The sequence below is a fragment of the Cervus canadensis genome, chromosome X (genome assembly GCF_019320065.1).
Source record: "Cervus canadensis isolate Bull #8, Minnesota chromosome X, ASM1932006v1, whole genome shotgun sequence".
In the NCBI taxonomy this organism is placed as follows: Eukaryota; Metazoa; Chordata; class Mammalia; order Artiodactyla; family Cervidae; genus Cervus; species Cervus canadensis.
Genome location: NC_057419.1, coordinates 70,617,042 through 70,642,426, shown reverse-complemented (window position 1 = coordinate 70,642,426; position 25,385 = coordinate 70,617,042). Strand labels below are relative to the sequence as shown.

The window sequence follows — 25,385 nt, the reverse complement described above, 5'->3', positions numbered from 1 at the left end:
CTCTGTGAAATGCACAAGTTGTTTATTTGACCAAAATACACTTCTCATACATCTATTATTTCCTAGGTCATTGACATAGTGCAGAGCATATCAGGTTTCTTTCAGTGTGCGAAGCCATCTTATCTGTATCTCTTGGATCTTTTAGGATTGAAGATCAGAAACCTTTCTGATCTTTGCTGACTTTTTAAACAAAAAGTAAAAGAGCATTTGGTCAGCATGAGCTGAGGCAAAGAGCTGAGTTTATATACTTGACAGTGCTTTGCTATTGACTGTTTCGACAGTGGGAGAGTGAAAGAATTTGAAGACTTCTTTGGGATCGTATGTTTATAGGGGAAAAACCAAAGAACTACTTTTTTTTTCCCAAAGAACTACTTTTTAATATAATATTGTGCATATCTAAATATCCTTTTCTATTATTCCAACAATAATTTAACATATATATTTTTTAAAATTTTTGATTAATCTGTTTCACTGAGTCAGTGCTAGAAACCAAAATGATTGGCTGTCTCATCTCAGAGCTTTCTGAGATGAAAAGATTTTAATTTTATTTTTGTAGTTGAATGAATCACTTCTAACCAGATACAGGATTCCAGGTAGTAACTACTTGTATTTCTTATTACAACCTGATTAACTCAAAAGAATGAAAAATCTGAAAAATGACCACTTGTGAAATCTGTTCAAGGGGCTTAACAGAAACATTAATAGGGTAATTATTGATTTGTCAACATTTATTAAGAAGCAAAGTTTTAAGACAAAACTATTCATGAATTTGCTGAGATTCTATCTTAAAATACTACATGAACACCACAAGATTTTCTGAGGTGTTTCCTATATTAATTTGATTATTGGTGACCAGTCACCATCTCTATGGCAAAACAGTCTTTCCCCAAACATACAGTGATTTAAAAGCAATCAATTTAAGGGAAAATGTAGAATGATAGTGCTTTACAAAGTGTGCACATCTAATCAGAGAAGATCAAGCATATAGGAAATAAAATGGCAATTACTTTTATTTGCTAGTTACAAATCATGACAAATGCCATTCTGAAAGTAAGATTCAAAAGTTAGATCTATTTGTGTGGACAGTATATGTGCTTTATTATATTGTCATATTTTGCTTTATAATCAAAAGTCTGTTTATATACTAGATAGTTGGCTTATGCAAAAATATCTTTAGTTATCAAAAAAAAAAAAACTAAGAATATAAGGATGCCAAAATTTGTGCTTTTGGTTTTATTCCTGTGATTGTATTTGATTATCTTCTTACAAGTTGCACCTCTGATAACCATTCCACTGAACTAGTATTTATTGAGCAATTATTTAGTTTATAGTCTCTGTGCTAGAACACAGTGATACAGAGATGAATAAAGCATGATTCCTGTCCTTACAGGAGATGGACATATACACAGCAACTGAAATATGTCCTTTAAAAGCCATGCAAGCAGTATATATTGGGTTATTCAAAACAGTCGAGGGTATGATTCTTCCAGGGTGGGAGAAATGGGAGAAGGTGACGGTGGAGCTGAGAATACAGGGAAGTATATCAAAGGTCCCCAAGGCCATCCCTAGTTTCTATGGTTCACTAGACAGATTCATAGGACTTCGCATATAGTTGTTTCCACGGCTGTGATTTATTATGGCGAGAGGATACAAAACAAGAACAGCAAAGAGAAAGGGGACGTGGGGTGAATCCCAGAGGAAACCGGACACAATGTTCCAAGAGTCCTCTCCCAGGCAAGTCACACAGGATGCACATAATTCTTCCAACCAGGAATTGTGACAACACAGGTGAAATGTTGTCTGTCAGGGAAGCTCATTAGAGACACAGCATCCAGGGATTGTATCGAGGGTTGGTCACATAAGCACCCTCTGCCTGGCACATCAAAATGCCAGACTCCCAGAAGGAAAGCATGCTCAGATGCTCAGCGGGAAGCATGTTGTTTGCACACCATTTAGGCACAGTGAGCCATACTTATCAGGGAATGATGGGAACTCTCCCAAGATCTACGTTCCCGCAGGCGGGTGGAGAGCTAACCTTGAAATCCAGCCTTTCTAAAGGGAAGCAGGCTCAGTCCTGGTAGGTTAGCTCTTTTCTGCACAGGACCTGTCCAGACAGTTGGTGGAGAAATGATTTCAGGCTGAGGAAACATCAAGAAAGGACTCAGAGGTATGAAAAATGATTCAGAATATTTCCTTCAGCAAGATGTTAAAGTCTAAATACCGTTGGAGCTGCTCAAAATGTAAAACCCACACTCCTTAGGCCCTGAGGTCATCCCAGAGTCCCTAAACAGGCATCATCTTATAGAGAGGAATAAAGCAGTGATTGTGTTCATTCAAAACATTTTGCCTCCTTTGTCTACATCATTCATATTGGGATGTATTTCTAGTTTGGAATATCTTGCTATTTGTCTTGGTTCAGTGTTTTGGGTTTTTTCATAGTGTGTAGAGTTTCTGACCATCACACATTTGAACTTTTATAGTTCAAAGATCTTTCTTATAGTACAGTGGAGAGTGTAATGTTGTCCTTGGTGAGGAATATGTACTATCAGAGATGACACTTCAGAACAGAGCACATTTATAAAAGTGATCAACACAAAATGTTATTTTTATCACTAGTACTTACTGCATTAACTGTAAACTGTGGAATTGTGCTCTTTTTCCCAGCCAGATGAAGACATGCTTCAGTGTCTATCAGATCCTATACTTGTACAATCAAAAGCTGAACCATCCCTCTATTTCACTAAAAGAGAAATGAAAACTATTAAGCTCATAAATATTTCACTACAGATTGCTATGTATTAGCTGCTCACTGTTGAATGCAGCTGCTGCGAAATGCTGATAATTCTCTACTGAGGGCTTGAGGACAACCTCTATTTCAATAAATATTATGATTCGTACTGATTTATGAGTTCCATGCTTTCCCTGACAGGCAAGATGGAATATGTTAGCCTTATTAATGCAATTGGTATAATGTACTCAAAGAACTAGGCCTCAATTTTAGAGATTTAGCTGCTTGGGTATGTTACCATTAAAAACATGCATGGGCCTTAGTGGTATAGAAACACATATCTTATAAAACACTGTACAAATAATATCTCTGGTTTAGTTCAGAAATATATTAGAAAAAATATATTGTTTATCTTTCATTTTGTTAAACTTAGAAAATTTTGAAGGAATTCCAAAACTTAAAAAAGGCATAAAAACAAGTTTCTTATCTTTTTTGTTCTCTTCTTTATGGAAGATAAATTAGGACTCTGAAAGAAATGTGTGTGTGTCCTATTGCTGGTTTAACAAATTACCACAAACTTAGTAGCTTAAGGGCTTCCCAAGTGGCGCTAGTGGTAAAGAACCTGCCTGCCAATGCAGGAGACATAAGAGAGACAGGTTTGATCCCTGGGTCAGGAAGATCCCCTGGAGGAGGGAATGGCAACCCACTCCAGTATTCTTACCTGGAGAATTCCATAGACAGAGGAGCCTGGAAGCAACCCCAATATATTATCTTACAGTTGTGAAGTCAGAAGTCCAAAATGGGCTTTACAGGGCTACAACCAAGGTGTGGGCATGGCTATGTTCCTTTCTGGAAGCTTGAAGGAAAAATCTGTTTCCACCTTTCTCAGCTTCTAGAAGCTACCTGCATTCCTTGACTTGTGACCCCGTTCTCCATCTCCAAAGCCAGCAGCATAGCACCTTCAAAGTTCTCTCACTCTCACCTTTGTTTCCATTGTCACATCTTTTCTGACTCTGATACTTTTTAAGAAAGATTCTTATCATCAACAATGGGCCTACCTAGAGAAACCAAGGTTATCTCCCCATCTCAAGAATCACATCAGCAAATTCCATTTTGCCATGTAAGGTGTCATAGTCCCAGGTTCTGGAGATTAAAATGTGGACATTTGGGGACTTCTCTGGAGGTCCAGTGGTTAAGACACTGTGCTTCTAATACAGGGGATGCAGTTTGGATCCCTGGCTGGGGAACTACAGTCCCACACACTGCATGATGTGGCCCAAAAGAAAAATAAATGTGGACATTTTGGGGAAGTCCTTATTCTGTCCGTAACAACCCCCGTATCTCTATTTTGTATAATCATAAACACTATAAAAGTGATACTGAAAGTGAAGTCACTCAGTCGTGTCTGACTCTTTGCGACCCCATGGACTGTAGTCCACCAGGCTCCTCTGTCCATGGAATTTTCCAGGCAACAGTACTGGAGTGGGTTGTCATTTCCTTCTCCAGGGGATCTTCCCAACCCAGGGTTCGAACCTGGGTCTCCTGCATTGCAGGCAGATGCTTTACCATCTGAGCCACCAGGAAAGCCAAGCACTATAAATTATTCAAAGCCAATTAATAGTATTCAACCAAATTTGGGCCATTCAGTAAGTATTGACTGAGCACCTCCTACTTGCCTTGTAATATTCTGGATGCTGAGGAAACAGCAGGTAGCCAAATAAAATGTATTCTCAGGGAGATTACATTCTAGAAGGAGAAATAGATAAATTGATATTTGAAATACTCTGAATATTTGGTACTATGAAGAAAAGTAATTCAGAGTTAGATGGGAGAGTGTGATAGTATATGTATTATAACTACTGCTCATTTACCATTGAATGTGGTCAGTGATGACCTCTCTGAAGGTGCAATCTAACAAGTTGAACAGTGCCCCCCCCCAAAAGATATAGTGTGTTAGTCACTCAGTCTTGTCCAATTCTTTGTGACCCCATGGACTGTAGCCTGCCAAGCCCTTCTCCAGGGGATCTTCCTGACCCCGGGATCAGACCTGAATCTCCTGCACTGCAGGTAGAGTCTTAACCTTCTGAGCCACCAGGGAAGCTCCCCAAAAGATATATCCAAGTCCAAACCCCTGGTATTTGTGAATGTGACCTTATGTGGAAATAGTTTCTTAGCAGATATAATTAAAGATGTTGAGATTATTCTTGTTTCAGAGTGGGCCTCAATTCCAGTGATGGGTGTGCTTAAAAGAGACAGAACAGGAGATGACACAATGATGATGGTCATTTAAAGACAGGGGCAGAGACTGGAGTGACCCATCTACAAGCCACGCATCACCAAGGATTCCTGGCATTGCCAGAAGCTAGGAGAGGGGCAGGGAAGGGATTCTCCCACTCAGCCTTCAAAAGAAACTAACCCTGCTGACACCTCGATTCTGGACTTCTGGCCTCAAGAATTGTGAGAGAATACATTTCTGTAGTTCTAAGCCACCCAGTTTGTGATCATTTCTTACAGTAGCCTTAGGAAACAGACTGTCTCTGCTTGAACTTAGACCTGTTTGGAATGAGCAAACAAGTCATACAGATGTTTGAAGGAACAGCGATATAGACAGAGTACATGGAAGTGGGAGCAACTTTGTACTATCCAAATAACCACTAAGGGGGGCAGTATGAGTGGAACCCAGAAAGGAAGGGGGGAGAAAATGTTTGAAGATGACTTCCGAACTCCTCTACAGACCAGATCTGGCAGGGAGTACCTTGTGAGCTATAGTAAGGATTTAGGATTTTACTCTGTTATATACTTTAGTATGGGCTTCCCTGGTGGCACAGATGGTAAAGAATCTGCCTGCAATGCGGGAGACCCAGGTTCAATCTCTGGGTTGGGAAGATCCCCTGGAGAAGGAAATGGCAACCGACTCCAGTATTCTTGCCTGGAGAATCCCATGGACAGAGGAGCCTGGCAGACTAAGTATAGTTGTGACCTAGTAATAGGTAGAATTCTATATTTAATACTTTACCTTTTTTCTTGTACATGACAGTTTTTAATAGCCAGAGGAAGTAATTGTGACATAATTCACTAATCACAAAATCAGATTATATTCTGATAGGCTCCAGCAAATTCCAGTAACTTAACTATCAAATCTAATATCTAAGTAATATTGGCTTTGGCCTGAACTAAGATTGATTGGTTCCTCCACCTCCAACACACAAGCATGCCTTTCCTTTTGTGTCTGCTTATAGAAAAATCTGTTCAGCTCCTTAAGCAGCACTATTCCGTATACAGTAGTACTGCTGATACACTCTGATACTCACACAAGATAACCCTGCCTATCAGTGAGACCAGAGGTCACACACTGTACAGTGAGAATTCCACACAAAGTCTAAAAGCTTTACTTGCTCATCAAAGTGGCAAACTGGTAGCAAAATGAATGAATCTGTTTCACCCTCCCCTGCTGGTCTCCACTAATGCTGACTCAAGAAACCAGAAAACGCTATCAAGAGGTGGCTGAAGAAATAGACTCAAAATTAATGAATGGCTTATTAAAATTTGCAATGTGTTCTCATAGTTGCTAGAAGTGTGGTAGAAATAAGAAAATTATAATGGGATAAGAGGTCATATCTCTAATGACATCTCTAGGTTAAGAAATAAAGGTCAAGTCTTAGAAAATGAAAGATAATGTTCTAATGACTTTAAAACTGTGTAATTTGGTAGGGTCATCTCAAGGAAATGAGTAATGCAAAGAAACATTATCGATGTGAGTTTGCTAGGAGATGCTCTACTTTTGTAATACTTGTCCCTCCCTCTACTCTGTACAATGTAAATATTTGCATTGTATATCCATCAATGAAACTAAAATCAACCATCCTCCAACTTCTGTCTCCATATGTGTTTATATACTTTGTATACATATATATACAGTGAGTCCTGTGGGCAGGAAAAAGAACAAAAGACGCATATAAGATTGTATCTTTGCTCATTTTCCAATGCTCTTTCATTTTGCTTTTTATCTCATATTAAAATGTTCTATGTGACAAAAGAAAATTTCAGTTGTGTGAAATTAAACATCATAAGAAGACTGAGTCTTGATTTTAGAATCTTAGCTGTTACTTAGAACATATCACACCCTTTTCTAAGGGAGCACCTGCTAAGTTCATTTGATTCCAATGTGGAAATCTCTGTAACACTTTAAGTAGCTAAGGATAATCTAGAAATGTGAACATGAGCAGAGGAATGATGACAGTTCCGTGCAATCAAGTTTGAAATATGCCTACAAAGTCTTTGCTTTAATAAGGGCTATTGCAATCCAGTGAAAGTTGCTCAGTCATGTCCGACTGTTTGTGACCCCATGAACTATACAGTCCGTGGAATTCTCCAGACCAGAAAACTGCAGTAGGTAGCCTTTGAAGGAATCTATCCATATAGGCCACTAAATTCTCTTCAGAGAGATTGTCACCATACACTGATGCAGTTATACTGAGTGCCAGGGTTAGCATTGCAAACCCAGGGTTCTAGTTCTGCCTTTATTATTAGCAGGATGAGTGACCTCATGCAGGTGACTTAACCTCACTCTAATTCTGCTTCCTTAAACTTAAGCCTATATGCAGGTCAGGAAGCAACAGTTAGAACTGGACAGGGAACAACAGACTCGTTCCAAATAGGGAAAGGAGTACGTCAATGCTGTATATTGTCACCCTGCTTATTTAACTTATATGCAGAGTACATCATGAGAAACACTGGGATGGAAGAAACACAAGCTGGAATCAAGATTGCCAGGAGAAATATCAATAACTTCAGATATGCAGATGACACCACCCTTATGGCAGAAAGTGAAGAAGAACTAAAGAGCCTCGTGATGAAAGTGCAAGAGGAGAGTGAAAAAGTTGGCTTAAAGCTCAACATGCAGAAAACTAAGATCATGGCATCTGGTCCCATCACCTCATGGGAAATAGATGGGGAGACAGTGGAAACAGTGTCAGACTTTATTTTTGGGGGCTCCAAAATCACTGCCTATGGTGATTGAAGCCATGAAATTAAAAGATGCTTACTCCTTGGAAGGAAAGTTATGACCAACCTAGATAGCATATTAAAAAGCAGAGACATTACTTTGCCAACAAAGGTCCGTCCAGTCAAGGCTATGGTTTTTCCAGCAGTCATGTATGGATGTGAGAGTTGGACTATAAAGAAAGCTGAGTGCCAAAGAAGTGATGCTTCTGAACTGTGGTGTTGGAGAAGACTCTTGGGAGTCCCTTGGACTGCAAAGAGATCCAACCAGTCCATCCTAAAGGAAATCAGTCCTGAATGTTCATTGGAAGGACTGATGCTAAAGATGAAACTTCAATACTTTGGCCACCTGATGCAAAGAACTGACTCATTGGAAAAGCCCTCGATGCTGGGCAAGATTGAAGGCAGGAGGAGAGGGGACAACAGAAGCTGAGATGGTTGGATGGCATCATCAACTTGATGGACATGAGTTTGAGCAAACTCTGGGAGTTGGTGATGAACAGGGAAGCCTGGTGTACTGCAGTCCATGGGGTCACAAAGAGTCTGACATGACTGAGCAACTGAACTGAACTGAACAGTAACCAAGACTCTTGCAGAAGAATGTACCAGTTAGGTTGTAGGAGAATGAACACCTATTATCATGCATGTAAATGAAAATTGTTGACTCAGCCTCATAATCTATATGATCTGTGTATTTTCCTCCACTTTGGGTTATCTCCAGTTTAATTATTTTTGGTCATACCTTTTCATTGGAACTAATATATGCTCCTGGTTCCTTCCTAATCTTCTGTGGCTAAAACTTTCTAGGTGCTATGTGGAAAACTAAAATCAAGTCAACACATCTGTGAGTTGAAGCTTTTTTTTTCCTTTTCTCTAATAGAGCAAGAGTATATTTTATTATTTTATCCCCAAAGGAATAGCCCTTTTGACATATGTGTAGGCCCTCTCACCTCAGGGATTTCAAATAGTGGCACATAGGATGTTGGTGATACAGACTTTATATAAAAGGCAAAAGCAACTTTTGTTTGTATTTAATATTATTTTTATTTGGGATACTTTAGCCATGTTTTTCATGGAAGCAATAAAGTTTGATAGAAGTTGGACCAAACAGAGACTGGACCAATGTAAAGAAAATTGTGCTCTGGTCTGGACTATACCACTGACTTATTATGTACCTCCAGTTTACTGTCCTTAAAATAAGAACATCAAAACTTGCTTTTGTCATCCTCATGAGGATAACTGCAAGAAAAACTATAGTAAACTGCTAGAAAAATCTTTTCTTTTTAAGAGAAAGTACAATTTGATCTTTGTTGCTATATTATGAAATTCTCACTCATATCTCGATTTATATTAAACTTTTAAAATGTACCTGAATATTGCTAGCCTGCCTCGAGGCCTGCCTCTGATACCAAAAACTTGAAGACTTGTCCCAGTTATACAATCTGTATTTTCTGAGATGTAGTAGTAAGGCAGGAACTTGTCTAGGTGCTGGAATGCCTGATGACCAAGAATAAACAGTTCCTCTAACAGTTTGTATTTCATGGAGTAGACAGAACTCTGTACTCTATATAATGAGACATTTTTTTCTCAGGTATTGATAAGTACTCTGAAGAGAAGAATGCTGTATATTGAATAGGAAGTGTCAGGAGAAGGGGATACTTCGGTATAGAGAGAGAAGAGAAGATCTTTCTGAGATGTGTGACCTGAGAGTTGAGACCTGACAATTGAAAACAACTGAGCAATCCAAAGGTCTTAGAGACAAACATTCCAGGCAAAGGAACAAAAGGGCTTAAGACTCCTGAGACCTGAAGGAGCTTGGCAAGATGGAGGAACCTGAGGCTTACTGGACTGGACAGAAGTGAAGTGGGCCAAGAGCATTGGATCAGGTTGGAGAGACAGCCAGAGGCCAGATCAGATGAGACCTTGCCAGTCAGGACAAGGTGTTTGCATTTTATTCTTAGTCCAAAGGAAAGCCATTGGGGAAATCTGCAGATTGTTAAAACGAATTTCCTCAACATGACAGAATTGGGGCGGGGAGTGTTTACTCAGCATATTATCTAGAAAACTTCACCCCAATTCTTCTACAGCTTTCTCTGTCTCTTTCCCAACAAGAATGAAATGGTTCCATTGCCTTCCCCACTCCCTCCCCCCAACAAACACCTTGCTCTTTGGCATTGGTGTACCTATTTTCAGCCCTCCTGGCTGAGGATAGTACATTGGGAATATAGTTTCTCTTCTCAACTCTTCTTCTTGCAATGAGAATCCTCATACTTTTCAAAATGGGAAAAATTCAGGTGAGTAAAATTCTTCCATTCTACATACCATCTACCTACTTAAGCCTTTGCCCAAGGGCATGGTATTTATTTGTACATTCAAGCGTACTTCCTGTTCCTGGCCTTGTGGAACTCTTCTTCTGGATTTTTCTCAAGGACCTTTGGAGATGCTTCCAGGTTAGGCATGATCATGTATTTCAAAATTTGGTCCATCAATTCTAGGACCTCGCACATGTGCCAACTATCTGTGCCAAATCTCACTCGGGTTTAATCAAGACCCCACCAAGGCCTATCCAAGGAACAAGAAGATGTGATTACTTTATGAAACGACTCAAGGTATTGGGTTGGCCAAAATAACTTTGTTTGGGTTTTTCCATAAGCTGTTGGCCAAACATTTTTGGCAAACCACTACAAGATCACCACAAGTGAGCTGGTGTGGATCATCCTCTCCCTTGCTGGAGTTCACAAGGTGGTCTGGGGTGGGTGGCAGCTGTGGAGGGCAGGACAAGAATATAGTAACCTTCCAGAGGGCCCATAATTTCATTGAGTTAGACAAGGCTGTGGTCCATGTGATCAGTTTGGTCAGTTTTCTGTGACTATGGTTTTCATTCTGTCTGCCCTCTGATGGATAAGAGCCTTATGAGAGCTTCCTGATGGGAGATACTGACTGAGGAGGAAACTGGGTCTTGTTCTGATGGGTGGGGCCATGCTCAGTAAATCTTTAATCCAATTTTCTGTGTTCCTTCCCTCTTGTTTGACCTGAGGCCAAACTATGGTGGAGGTAATGAATAATGGCACCTCCTTCAAAAGGTCCCATGCACTCACTGCTGCACTCAGTGCCCCCAACCCTGCATCAGACAACCGTCAACCCATGCCTCCACTGGAGACTCCTGGACACTCACGGGCAAGTCTGGGTCAGTCTCTTGTGGGGTCACTGCTCCTTTCTCCTGTGTCCAGGTGCACACAAGGTTCTGTTTGTGCCCTCCAAGAGTCTGTTTCCCCAGTCCTGTGTAAGTTCTGGTGGCTCTATGGTGGGGTTAATGGCGACCTCCTCCAAGAGGGCTTATGCCATACCCAGGTCTGCTGCACCCAGAGCCCCTGCCCCTGCAGCAGTCCACTGCTGACCCGTACCTTTGCAGGAGACACTCAAACACAGTTCTGTCCAAGTCTCTGTAGCGTCTCTGGGTCCTGGTGCACACAAGGTTTGTTGGAGCCCTCTGAGCATCTCTGGCAGGTAAGGGGTTTGATTCTAAGCATGATTTTGCCCCTGCTACCATCTTTCTTGGGCTTCCCCTTTGCTCTTGGACATGGGGTATCTTTTTTTGGTGAGATCCAACATTCTCCAGTCAAAGGTTGTTCAGCAGCGAGTTGTAGTTTTGGAGTTCTTACAGGAGAAGATGAGCACACGTCCTTCTACTCCACCATCTTAAAAGTCACTGTACACATGGACATCACCAGGTGGTCAATATTAAAATCAGATTGATTATATTCTTTGCAGCCAAAGATGGAGAAGCTCTATACAGTCATCAGAAACATGACCAGGAGCTGACTGTGGCTCACATCAGGAACTCCTTATTGCCAAATTCAGACTTAAATTGAAGAAAGTAGGGAAAACCACTAGACCATTCAGGTATGACCTAAATCAAATCCCTTACAGTTATACAGTGGAAGTGACAAATAGATTCAAGGGATTAGATCTGATAGACAGAGTGCCTGAAGAACTATGGACAAAGGTTCATGACATTGTACAGGAGGCAGGGATCAAGACGATCCCCAAGACAAAGAAATGCAAAAAGGCAAAATGATTGTCTGAGGAGGCCTTACAAATAGCTGAGAAAAGAAGAGAAGCTAAAGGCAAAGGAGAAAAGGAAAGATGTACCCATTTCAATGCAGAGTTCCAAAGAATAGCAAGGAGAGATAAGAAAGTCTTCCTCAGTGATGAATGCAAAAAAATAGAGTAATATAATAGAATGGGAAAGACTAGAGATCTCTTCAAGAAAACTAGAGATACAAAGGGAACATTTCATGCAAAGATGGGCACAATAAAAGACAGAAATGTTATGGACCTAACAGAAGCAGAAGATATTAAGAAGAGGTGGCAAGAATACACAGAAGAACTATACAAAAAAGATCTTCATGACCCAGACAACCACGATGGTGTGATCACTCACCTAGATAGAACCAGACATCCTGGAATGTGAAGTCAAGTTGGCCTTACGAAGCATCACTATGAACAAAGCTAGTGGAGGTGATGGAATTCCAGCTGAGCTATGTCAAATCCTAAAAGATGATGCTGTGAAAGTGCTGCACTCAATATGCCAGCAAATTTGGAAAACTCAGCAGTGGCCACAGGACTGGAAAAGGTCAGTTTTCATTCCAATCCCACAGAAAGGCAATGCCAAAGAATGTTCAAACTGCCACACAATTGCACTCATCTCACACGCAAGCAAAGTAATGCTCAAAATTCTCCAAGCCAAGCTTCAACAGTACGTGAACCATGAACTTTCAGATGTTCAAGCTGGTTTTAGAAAAGGCAGAGGAACCCAAGATCAAATTGCCAACATCCATTGGATCATCGAAAAAGCGAGAGAGTTCCAGAAAAACATCTACTTCTGCTTTATTGACTACACCAAAGCCTTTGACTGTGTGGATCACAACAAGCTGTGGAAAATTCTTAGAGATGAGAATATCAGATCACCTGACCTGCCTCCTGAGAAATCTGTATGCAGGTCAAGAGTAAATGGTTAGAACTGGACATGGAACAAGAGACTGGTTCCAAATCGGGAAAGTAGTACATCAAAGCTGTATATTGCCACCCCGCTTATTTAACTTATATTCAGAGTACATCATGCGAAATGCTGGGCTGGATGAAGCACAAGCTGGAATCAAGTTTGCTGGGAGAAATATCAATAACCTCAGATATGCAGATGACACCACCCTAATGGCAGAAAGCAAAGAAGAACTAAAGAGCCTCTTGATGAAGGTGAAAGAGGAGAGTGAAGAAGTTGGCTTAAAGCTCAACATTCAGAAAACTAAGATCATGGCATCTTGTCCCATTACTTCATGGCAAATAGATGGGGAAACAATGGAAACAGTGAGAAACTTTATTTTGGGGGGCTCTAAAATCACTGTAGATGGTGACTGCAGCCATGAAATTGAAAGACGCTTATTCCTTGGAAGAAAAGCTATGACCAACCTAGACAGCATATTAAAAAGCAGAGACATTACTTTGCCAACAAAGGTCCTTCTTGTCAAAGCTATGAATTTTCCTGTAGTCATGTACGGATGTGAGAGTTGGACCATAAAGAAAGCTGAGTGCCGAGGAATTGATGCTTTTGAACTGTGGTGTTGGAGAAGACTCTTGAGAGTCCCTTGGACTGCAAGGAGATCCAACCAGTCCATCCTAAAGGAAATCAATCCTGAATATTCATTGGAAGAACTGATGCTGAAGCTGAAACTCCAATACTTTGGCCACCTGTTGTGAAGAACTGATTCATTTGAAAAGACCCTGATGCTGGGAAAGATTGAAGGTGTGAGGAGAAGGGGATGACAGAGGATGAGATGGTTGGATGGCATCACCGACTCAATGGACATGAGTTTGAGTAAGCTCTGAGAGTTGGTGATGGACAGGGAGGCCTGGCATGCTGCAGTCCATGGGATCACAAAGAGTCTGACACAACTGAGCAACTGAACTGAATTCCAGAGGACATTTACATCATCACTGCTCACAGGGGCTGTGTTGATTTGGGGTCCTTAGCCTTCAAGCAGCTAGGGCACAGCTTCATCCCTATAGAGTTTTCAGTTGGCTCTGCACACCTTTCTCTTCTTCAGACTTGAGCAGCTTTGCAGACAGTGCAAATATTGCCCATGTTCTTTCATTCAATGAAGTCTAAGGTTACTCAATAATACCTGACTATTCGTCATTCCCATAATAATTGGAACTTCCCACCTTCCAAACTCAGTCTACTGTGCCCTCCTGGGTAGCCCTTCATGGGCATTCTCCCAGTTCTTTACATGTAGAATAGAACTTCCACCTTCTTTTTCTTCTCTCTGAGATGAAATTAGGAATTTGACATCTGAGTCCTAATGTCTGTCCACATCACTATGCTACCTTGCTTTACGTCAGTAAGAATATATGCCTCCAAAGTTGTAGTTTTTAATCAGTCTCTTTGGGAACACTGGGGAGATTGCCTAAAAAAATCTAGATGATCTTTCACATAGACATTTTTCAGTACTTCTAACTTTAAAATCATCTTGGCCCAGATTTCTATATAGCTCTGGTTGTGTTTTCAAGACCATCAGGGCTCCTGCCTCATATATCATGCCACTTTCTACCTATGTCTATGGGATAAGTCAGTCATGATGAAAATACACAATTAGCTTAGCGTTTTATCTAACTTGTGGCTAGGTACCTTTGGTCAACCCTGAGCAAGTAGCCCTAAATATCACTTGATTATGTAGTTGTGTTATGTTGTGTTACTTGCTCAGTTGTGTCTGGCTGTTTGCAACCCCATGGACCGTAGCCTTCCAGGCTCCTCTGTTCATGAGATTTCCCAGGCAAGAACACTGGAGTCGGTTGCCATTTCCTTCTCCAGGGGATCTTCCCAACCCCGGGATTGAACCCACATCTCCCGCATTGCAGGCAGATGCTTTACCATCTGAACTACCAGGGAAAATATAGTAAATATTTGGAAAATATAGTACTGCCCCAAAAGGCCTATTGATCCACCCATAAAAACAAAAAGCTAGATTCAATTCCAGATTCCTAAAACATAGATTCTATGGAGGGTTTTGTCCTTATTTTTTTAGTTTTCTGCCCCATATTAAATTTCACAAATATCCAACTAAGGAGGGTTTTAATCAACGCATCATACTGAAATTATGTTAAGAATCCTTCTTTAGGTATTTATGACTCCCTCTGAAGTTCCCTCTTCAAATCAGTCCCTCAAATTTCTCACCTTCTCTGTTATCTGGACCCCTCCAAGCTCAACTCCATTGTCTGTGCACAGTTCTGCTCAGTTAAGCCTTGATCTGCACACAGGTTATGCTCTGACATGCATCTACTCATGGGAACTTTGGGTTCTTTTCTGTTCTGACTGATTTTCTGGTGAGCCATTTCTTTTTTTTTTTAGTATTTATTTATTTATATGGCTGTATCAGGTCTTAGATGAAGCATGAGAACTCTTAGTTGTGGCATGTGGGAATCTAGTTCCCTGACCAGGGATTGAACCCAGGTCCCCTGTGTTGGGAATAGAGTCTTAGCCAGTGGATCACCAGGGAAGTCTCATGAGCTGTTTCCTTTTCCCTCTTCCCATCCCCACCTCCACAACTCTGGTAAAGAAAAAATTAAAATAATAAAAATAAGAATCCTTTCTTGGCTCTTGCTTATTGCTAGCACAAGGTTCTGTTTAATTCAACAAATATGTATGGACTGCCTAATGATATTAGGGATGGCAATAATGAGAATTACAAGGTATTCTTAAAACATTGTTAAGCTCTTCAAATATTTTAGCCTGAGCTGTTTGCTTCAATTCAAATTCACACAGAGGCTGCTCTTGAAAAATTTCCCACAAGCCCAGGGACCACTCCTCAGATTTATAGCAATGAAAACATAAATGAAGCCACTCACTTAGGGGCGACCAAGCTGTGGAGAAGTGATTAATGCCAAGCCAGGTTGCCAGAAACTGATTTATAAACCAGAATGCTGATTCATCAAATGAAATGGGAGATGAATCTGGTAAGATAACTGGCATCAATCATTTGAACAGGGCACACTCCCTGTTAATAAGTCCATTGAAGAGACTAAATTGCAGATCTGAAGGCTTCTTAAGACAAGTAATTAGAAAGAAGAGGAAGGAATGTTAAGAGGCATTCTTTTAAACTCAGGTTGCTCAGACACTGTGTTCCTCCTAATCCTGAGGGTTTTATGATCTGAAAGTCTGGCAGCTGACACTGCCAGTTCTTACCTTTCAGGTGGTTTTTTTCTTTCTCCATTTGGGCCACCACCCTTGTCTTGAGACAACAAAGTCCCAATACTGTTAGAAAGATTTAGGTTAGAGCTTACTTTGCATTCATGATACTTAGTCTCTTCTGTTTTTAGGAGACAAACTAGAGAATTCAGTACAAATATCTGAGGAGCACCTTAAACTCATCTGCCACTTTTAAAAAATCTATTTTATTGAAGTATAGTTGATATCCATTGTTGTGGCAGTTTCTGGCATACAGCAAAATGATTTGTTATATATAACAGTTTGCATCTACTAATCCCAGACTCCCACTCCATCCTTCTTCCAAGCCCCCTCACATTTGGCCACCATGAGTCTGTTCTCTAGGTCCGTGATTCTGCTTCTGTTTCATAGATAGGTTCATTTGTGTCATATTTTTAGATTCCATATGTGAGTGATATCATATGGTATGTGTCTTTCTCTGTCTGACTTGCTTCACTTAGTATGATCATCTCTAGGTCCATCCATGTTGCTGCAAATGGCATTCAGTCAGTTTAGTCATTCAGTCTTGTCCAACTCTTTGTGACTCCATGGACTGCAGCACGCCAGACTTCCCTGTCCATCACCAACTCCCGGAGCTTGCTCAAACTCATGTCCATCGAGTCGGTGATGCCATCCAACTATCTCATCCTCTGTTGTCCCCTTCTCCTCCTGACTTCAGTCTTTCCCAGCATCAGGGTCTTTTCCAATAAGTCAGTTCTTCACATCAGGTGACCAAAGTATTGGAGCTTCAGCTTTAGTATCAGTCCTTCCAATGAATATTCAGGCAAATGGCTTTATTTCCTTCTTTTTATAGCTGAACAATATTCCATTTCATTTATGTATCACATCTTCTTTATCCATTCATATGTTCATAGTCATTTAGGTTGCTTCCATTTCTTGGCTACTGTAAATAGTGCTTCAGTGAACATTGGGGTGCATATATGTTTTCAAAGTATGGTTTTCTCCACATATAGGCCCAGGAGTTGGATTGCTGGATAATATGATAGCTCAATTTTTATTTTTTAAGGGAAGCTCCATACTATTCTCCATAGTGGCTGTACCAATTTATATTTGCACCAACAGTGTAGGAGGATTCATTTTTCTCACACCCTCTGCAGCATTTATTATTTGTAGACAGTTTAATGATGGCCCTTCTGACTGGTGTGAGTTGATACCTCATTGTACTTTTGCTTTGCATTTCTCTAATAATTAGCAATGTAGAACATCTTTTCATGTGCCTATTTATCAGCTGCTTTTTATGTAGACCTTTTTTTTTTCATTTATTTTTATTACTTGGAAGCTAATTACTTTACAATATTGTAGTGGTTTTTGCCATACATTGACATGAATCAGCCATGGATTTACATGTGTTCCCCATCCTGATCCCCCCTCCCACCTCCCTGCCCATCCCATCCCTCTGGGTCTTCCCAGTGCACCAGCCCTGAGCACTTGTCTCATGCAGACCATTTTTATAGTGAGTTATTTCAACAAATGGATAACCATGTCTGTTTCAGCTTAATGCTTATTAGCTTTAATTTTCAAAAAGTGGCCATTTTTCCCATTCAGTTTAGCAACTACTTAATAAGCTCCTTGAGAGCAAGAAAACTCTTGGGAGGAAACAGAAATAAGCAAAACAATCCTCTACAGAGATATACAGAAAGGCTCAAGCAATAACAATAGCGACACAAGTTGGAAATAATTATGGCACAGAATTAAGAAATCATGTAAGACAGTCTTTTCCAGAAAATGAGATCATCACGCATCTGAGTGTGAGAATGGGGTGAGTTTTGAGCTGGACCTTCTAAGGCACATAGTTTTTTGCCAAGAGGAGTGGGAAAGAGGCTGCTCTGCACAGTCGAAGAGAGCTTGGTAAGCCACATTCTAGAATGAGAACAGCCCCAGGCACATTCAGAGACAAGTGATCGCACGGACCATATTTGAAGACTGTAAGGAGGACACATGTTGGGTTGGCCAAAAAGTTTGTTTGGGTTTTTCCATAAGATGTTGTAGATGTTATATGGGAAAACCTGAACAAACTTTTTGGCCAATCCAATGTAAGACCTGTCTTGCCAATTCTATTATGGCTATCAAAAGTCTAAACAAACAAAAAACACCCCCCAAAACACTAACCCCAGTTGTAACCACAAGTAAGTTAGCTTTTATATTTTTTTACTTTTCTGGGTAACACCTAAATTTGAAAAGCCAGGACAATTAAAAGATAAGTATTAAGGCAATAGCATAACATTTAGTGATTAAATAAATTTGTTGGGAGCAACTTGATTATAACCAGTCATCAAATGTTGACCCATAATTAACCATCGTTCCTCAAAAGTCTATTCTTAGTAAAACAAAACATGCACAATTAATATAAAGCCTTTAATTTCTGAAATTCTGGCAGTCCTGTTCAGCTCCAGAGTGCCTGGTCATATGTCGTTTTCTATTGTCTAATTTCACTCAGAGGTGCTGTATTTTTTGTTTAATTGGTGAGAAATCGATAGTTAATCAGAAGGGAGTTGGAACTGTTAAATGGCAAGATTATTTTTAATTCATTTGTTTTAACTAATTAAAAATGAATAACTTATTTTCTTTTTATCTGTGTCATATAAATGATGGAAAGGAATCTCACTATATCTAACGCAGGACTTTTTTTCTGAGTCTTCTCTCATCCTTCTTCCAAATTTCTGAGGTATAAAAATGACTTTCTGCCTTCACATAAATTGCCCCTGAAATGTTTCTATAGTTTAGTGACAGCCATCTTCCACTTACTTCCAGGAGAAAGACTCTATTCACGCACTGTTCAGGCTCTTTCACTGGCTTGAGCAGCTTGCAACAGGGAAAAGAATGTGACATTATCAGACTTTCTTGTGGCTTTTACTGTCTACTGTCTTCCAGTAACACATACTCATACCTAAGTGCTGAGGGGTGAGAAGATGGAGTGAAGAGGCCAGAATGAATTGACCTCATGGAGACAGGGGCTTTCAAAGATGAAGTAGGAAAGGTGTTGATGAGGTAGGAGCCACTTTAGGAAAAAATGTTTCATATGATATATATATTTTATTTTAATTCATTCTTGATTCAGCTCAAAGTAAAAAAAAAATATTGGAAGAATGTTATTCTATGTGGTCATTAGAATTGTCAAGCCACCCCGGGGCAGGATTGTGGGCTGATCAGATTCTGAAATGCAGTGGCCTCACTTGCCTCCCAAATTTCTGTTCTTACTCTGACTTGAGCCTGTGACTTACTTCTCTACCATTAGATCAATTTTCTAACTTATCTAATAGAACTATACATTCTTGGTATTAGAGTAATGATTAAAGTAATGCCATGTATAAAACATTAGCACAATGCCTGGCACAGAGTAATCAGGCAATCCAACATCATGGATTGATAAGAGATATCAATCTCTTAAGAGATGATAAGAGATGATAAAAATAGATGTTGTTTCTTTATAGCACCTATTTCTTTGGTGTAGGAGGTTGTATACCTCTTTTATAAAAAGTATGTCTTCATATACTATGGGGAACCCATTGCTGTTTCTGGAACACAATGTAAATAGATCTGTCATCATGCACAGTGGAGAAATAGAAGAATTTGGGAACTGGCATCCAAACCATTGAATCATGAAGACAGTATAGGAATTTCCAGCTAGCAAATTTCTCTCTGAGAAGGATGTCCTTTCATGTCAGTACAGGAGGAGATTACCCATTAATTTTTTAGAGACAAACAGTAAGCATCCACTGGAATTCACCTACCACCAAGTATAGATAGTATGTCCGTGTATGTGTCCACACGCAGGTACAGCACCTACCCTGTACGCTCATATGACATGGGATGGGACAGGGATTTGTTGATGAATTCTTATATCTTTAAACACACTTGAAAGCTCTTGAGAGTTAACTTTTATTTTATCTTAAAAGTTATCTTAAAAGTTTTCACTACAAAAATGGTAATTATGTGAGGGGATGCAGGTGTTAACTAACATCATATTGGTGATCATTTTACAATATATTCATGTATCAAATCATTTGTCTACCTTAAATTTACACAATGTTATATGTCAAAAATACGTCAATAAAGCTAGAAAAATAAAAACAACTATATATATATGTATATATATTATATATATATATATATATATATATATATATGTTCAAGTCCCCTAGGTTTGATTTTAGAAAATACTAGTCATCACACTTAAGCTACTCTCTTGAATTCTTTCTCTTGAGTCTTGAGATCAAGCTCAGAGTCGCTGATGTGCTGGTAACTCTTCCAACTTCCTAAAAGTACTTCACAGAGGAAAGGGGGCAATGTTGAAGTCGATCAGCTTCTCCTGAGGGTCTTGGACAAGTTGTGGTTCAGAAGTCAAAATTATTAGAATGCAGTAAAATAATAGGTTGTATCTGTATCATGTATGACATTCCCTCCTAAGAGAACTCAGGGGCAGAATCCCATAATCAGAGTACTATTTCTGCAGCAAAACATATGAATATTCACACTAAGTATGATTTTTTTTAAAAGATCATAAATAGCCTTAAGCAGTTTCAAGGACATTTCTGCCACCAAATGAGTTATATTACTGAAATGCAGCTTTCAGTTTTTAGACATTCTAGGAATTCTGAATTACAGGTAAGGAATTGCGGATCCATAGGTGAATTCAACTATCCAGGGAATCAGTATAAGACTCGCATTCCTCTCTGTTTTTCCACAGCCCTTAAGATTGGAAATTACTACTAGAATAGCCCTATATCTTGTAGTTTAATCAGGATGGAGAATTTGTGAATTATGTAATCACAGACATGCGTGCGTGCTCAATCCCTCAGTCGTGTCCGACTCTTTTGCTACCCTATGGACTGTAGCCCACCAGGCTCCTCTATCCATGAGATTTCCCAGGCAAGGAAGAATACTGGAGTGGGTTGCCGTGCCTTCCTCCAGGGGATCTTCCGAACCCAGGGATTGAACCTGCATCTCCTGCAGATCCTAATTTGGCAGGCAGATTCTTTACCACTGAGCCACCTGGGAAGCCCCAATCACAGACATAAGCACCTAAAAATTCATATACATATTGCTTTATATTTATTGTCCTATATAGTTCTTCTTTTAGCAGCATTTACCAATGCATCCCAGTAGCCCCACTTGAACTAATATAAATTGCTTGCCTAGCCCAATGCAAACATCTAAATCATTGAAAAAAGACTTGGAAACCACAGCTGGAAATTAGACATCTATCTCTGCAACGAGATATTATTATGCAAAGAGAAAATGAGTTGAATACTTGAATCTGGAGCCCCTCTCAGCTTCACTTGAAATAATTCTGCCTGAAAATTGCATAACATGAGTTCACTGATAAGAAAAGCAATGGGTTTTAATAAAATAAGTATGTCTAAATTTAAACTACCTTTCAGATTTCAAATGGTGTAAGGGAAAAAGTCCCTCAAAGGTTTAAAAACCTACTGAAAACAAGAAAAGAAATGCAGAATAAGAATAAAGCAAGCCAAATCTCTACATCTATATCCGATTTATATTTAACAATCCACCTATCTATTTATCTAGCTAGCTAGCTCTCATATTTTATTCAAGCCACTGTTAAAATGCAGTGTTATCAATGGAAAGCTAAAGACAGTTGCTTCCTTTCAAGTAAAATCTAACTTTTCTGTATGGAGAACACCATCTTATGCCTCCTGCATCTTCCGTCTATCAAAAAAAAAAAATTATATACCTACTGATGCTCCAAATGTGGCTTTGTAAAGCTTTGAATCTAGGAGGGGCACCAGATATCCCCTTCTATTAGAAGAACTTGCAATCTAGTTAGAAAAGATGCTACTAGGGCCATGTGAATTGAAAGGGCACACAATATGCCATAAAGTGTTATGCCCATGATAAGAGTTGCTTGATTATCAAGCATTCACATTCACAGCTAGTACCTCAGAACCCTTATTTTCTCATTTGGATTCTGTTCAGATCCAGAGACCACATGTGCCTTGGTGGAGAAAAAAGTTTTATTACACTGAAACATGAAATGACCACTCTGCAGGTCTGAAACACGGGCAGTTTCATATGGTGCACTGTAACCAAATCAAGATGACTTGATTTGAAATCTCTTGCCCTAGGTCAGTTCCCTTTTGTTCCTCCTCTAACCTTGATCCTGGACATTTTGTCCTAGGGCAACAGCCACTCCCTACTGTGAGTTAGTCCCTAAAATCTTTGTGTTTCCAGATCTCCTGAATACTGACTTCTTAACCTGGAGTTTAGCCATTGCCTAGGCATCTGGCCAATGGGCTCTTATCTGCCAACTCTTCTCTCCAGACTTGCAGGACCCTGAGAGTGAGTGCTTTCTTAAATCTTCTTCCCTAGGCACCTTGTTGGACTCAGCCTAGTTCCAGCCCTGCATGACATCACACTTGATCATCAATCCAGAGCTGTCTGAATTCAACCATCAGAATTCAATTGAAAAGGTCTCGATCCTAGGGAGATATTTTTCACCCTAATCGCATTACCTCCTCTGCTGCATTTGACCCTGTGAGTCACTCTGTCCTTCCCGAGATTCTTTTCTTTTATAAATTATCATGAAGTAGCTGCCTTTGTTCTTTGTTTTTGGTCCTTTGTTCTTTTGTTACTCTAACCAAACAATTGCTGCTCACCTCTTGGAGCTCCCAAGGCTTGGTCTCCTGTCCTCTCCCCTTTTTAAACTCTCTCTGGACAGTGACATCCCAGAATGGCTTTGACTATCAACTGTGTGCTGATGGCTCTCTTAACGCCACTTCTCGTCCAGACATCTACTCTCCACTGCCATCTAGACCTGGAGATGCCACAAGGGTCACAGATTCAACTCTTCCTCCTCTTCCAGTGCTTACTTTCTTTTTTGAAAAAAAAAAACAAAAAACAGATTTATTTATTTGGCCATGCCTGGTCTTAATTTTGGCATGTGGGATCAAACTCAGGCCCCAAACTCAGGTGTATTGGGAGCACAGAGTCTTAGGCACTGGACCATCAGGGAAATCCCATCTTCCAGTGATTTCTTTTTCAGTTGGTGACACTATGCGTGCATGTGTGCTAAGTCACTTCAGTCATGTCCAACTCTTTGAGACCCCATGGACTGTGGCCCACCAGACTCCTCTGTCCATGGAATTCTCCAGGCAAGAATACTGAGTGGGTTGCCATACCATCCTCCAGGGGATCTTCCCAACCCAGGGATCGAACCTGCATCTTTTCTGTCTCCTGAATTGGCAGGTGGATCCTCTACCACTAGCACCTCCTGGGAAGCCCAGGTGATGATATACAGTCACCTAAATTAGGACTTTGGTGTTCATCTCTGATCCCTCTCTCTTGCTTCCCCATGGACCAATCCACTACCAAGTCTTTTCTTTCTCTTTTAGTTAAGGATTTCTTAAAACTGTTTCTTCCTCCCCATCTTTTCTAAAATGGAGTGGTGTTTTTTTTTTTTTTTTTTTTGCAATGAAGTTCACTGTAGTTTACCCAAAGTCCTTCTCCTATAAGACCTCTGAATGTGATATTTGCCCTTTCCTCTGACAAGAGCATCAGAAACATCTAGAAACTGATGTCATGATAGCATTAATGATTGTCATACCCCCTTGTATAAACATAATTTCCACATAAGAAAATATTTTCCATATTGATTCTTATTACAGATGTTAAAAATTGAGATAAAATACTTGTGCTTTTAAAACAATTTTGAACAGTGTTTCTATAAGAGGTAAAGATACACCATATGCAGTGATTCCAATCACCATTTGCTTTTTACGATAAAACTCTATTAAATCTAAATCTCTAGGGATAGAACCCAGGCATCTGCAATTTAATAAGTGCCCAAAGAAGTTCTAACATATAATCACAGTGGATAACCATGTCCCAACAGATTTGGAAGAGAGATGGCAGGGAAGACTTTAACAAATAATTTGAGAGGAAGTAGATATATCATCAGACTTCCTTGGTGGCTCAGATGGTAAAGAATCTACCTGCAATGAAGGAGACACTGGTTCTATCTTTGGGTCAGGAAGATCCACTGGAGAAGGAAATGGCAACCCACTCCAGTATTCTTGCCTGGAGAATTCCATGGACAGAGGAGCCTGGAGGGCCACAGTCCATGGGGTCGCAAAGAGTCAGACATGGCTGAGTGACTAACACACACTCAGGTATTATCACCTTCAGCTCGTGTTACCTACCCAGCCAATCCTGCTAAAATTGGTAGGAATATAGCAGCCAGAATTATCAAGGAGGCCCTCATATCTTTACCAGTAAAAATGAGAGGGTTGCTTTCTATGATCTCAAAAATTCTCAGTAGCATTTTGAACTGAGTAAAACTGAAGAGTTATGTATAGTGAGGGGGGAAAGCTTTTCCTAGCTCCTAAATACCTGATGTGATATTTCTTCTTCTAGCCTGCATCTAAAATGCTTGGTTCACTAATAAGCATACACTCACTGTAACACACACTTAATGATCTAAGCATCCAGGAAGATGGTAATACGGAAAGTCAGCTGCAAGGCTTGTATGTGGATGGGTGATTTCAAAAGCTCTTAGCTCTTGATATCAGTAAATGTATTATATTTTTCCTTCCTTATAAAATTCATGTACTGTTTATTGCTTCTATAGTCCTTCTGAGTGTGTAAAGGCACCTCTCACTCATTCTCATTCTTAAAATGCACCAGTCCTTGGTGTATAAGAAGGAAAGCTACAGTTGGTTATAAAAACGTGATGGATGATTTAGGTGGCTGTATTCAGCTGTAAGCAATAAACGCTGAGCTTGGCAGAAAATACTATAGGCAAAATGCAAGTGATTTACTAGCTATCTAAAGCACATGAGATTTGTAATGCATGAGGCCCTCAGGCCCATCACTTCTCTTCAGTAATGGGAAACAATATTTTGGTGAAAAATGACACGTTTAATTTCAACTCTGTGTTGTAAAACAAAAAGGCAGTCTAATTTTCGTTTTATTATTTTTTTCTTTCATAAAGCATCTTTGCATCTTATTGAAAGTACAAATGGTTTCTTAAGAAGCAGAAACGGTATAGCATGTTAGGAAAAATATCTACAGTAGACATTTATTATTGGCTGCATGTTTGCACATGGCTGGTGAGATCAAAATGAGAAACTTGGAGTGCTGTGACAGATCCATGGTATTCTGAGACTCTCTGGAGAATGATTCTAATAGCTTAGCTCTTTGAGGCAGATGTGTGTATGTATCCAGGTGATTGCCATGGTTACATATGGATACTGAGTAGAGCTTTGGCATTTTCCCAAAAAAATTTAAAAAAGGAAAAAGCCAGAGTAAAAACATAGTAAGAGAAGTAATGTTACCCACTGAACTGAGGGTGAAGCAATGTGGTTACAAAGGACCAAAGGTTACTCAGATCCCACCTCTATTAATGTTATATAGTGT

At 39.9% G+C, this 25,385-nt stretch overlaps 1 protein-coding gene and 1 non-coding gene across 2 annotated transcripts in view; one reads left to right on the top strand and one right to left on the bottom strand.

Moving 5' to 3' along the window:
• The window catches only part of IL1RAPL1 (interleukin 1 receptor accessory protein like 1), a 1,385,702-nt gene that overhangs the window by 1,249,211 nt on the left and 111,106 nt on the right, over nucleotides 1–25,385 (top strand). The window lies entirely within an intron of this gene.
• Nucleotides 4,240–4,312, bottom strand: TRNAC-GCA. Its single transcript has one exon. It is a non-coding gene; the product is annotated as a tRNA-Cys (tRNA).